Source organism: Rhincodon typus, chromosome 41 (assembly GCF_021869965.1).
Source record: "Rhincodon typus isolate 14 chromosome 41, sRhiTyp1.1, whole genome shotgun sequence".
NCBI lineage: Eukaryota > Metazoa > Chordata > Chondrichthyes > Orectolobiformes > Rhincodontidae > Rhincodon > Rhincodon typus.
In genome coordinates this window covers 12118967-12119505 of record NC_063372.1, presented here as the reverse complement: position 1 = coordinate 12119505, position 539 = coordinate 12118967, and positions in this window count along the sequence as shown.

Genomic DNA, 539 nt, shown 5'->3' with positions numbered 1-539 from the left:
ACCCACCCCCCAACCACCACCATCGACAAGGCACACGGCAGGAGTGTGAGGGGGGCGCAATCACCCCCCACTCGCCTGTACGGGGCATGGCTCTGACAACACTCGAGAAGCTCGACACCGTCTGGGGGCAGAGCAGCCCCCCACTCCCCACTCGATCATCACCCTCTCCCCGACCTTCCACACTCCCTCCCCCAATCCCCTGATGCACAGCCGCAGCAGTGTGTACCATCTACAAGACGCACCGCAGTGACTCACCGAGGCTCCTCCTCCTCCGACCGACGGCACCTTCCGAACCCGACACCTCTTACCCCCCCAAATGGGGGAGAGCCAGCAGACACAGGGGACACACACACTCCCACACACACACACTCACACACACACACTCCCACACTCACACACACACTCCCACACTCTCACACACTCCCACACACACACACACTCACACACACACTCCCACTCCCACACTCACACACATACACACTCACACACACACTCCCATACTCTCACACACACTCTCACTCCCACACACACACACACAC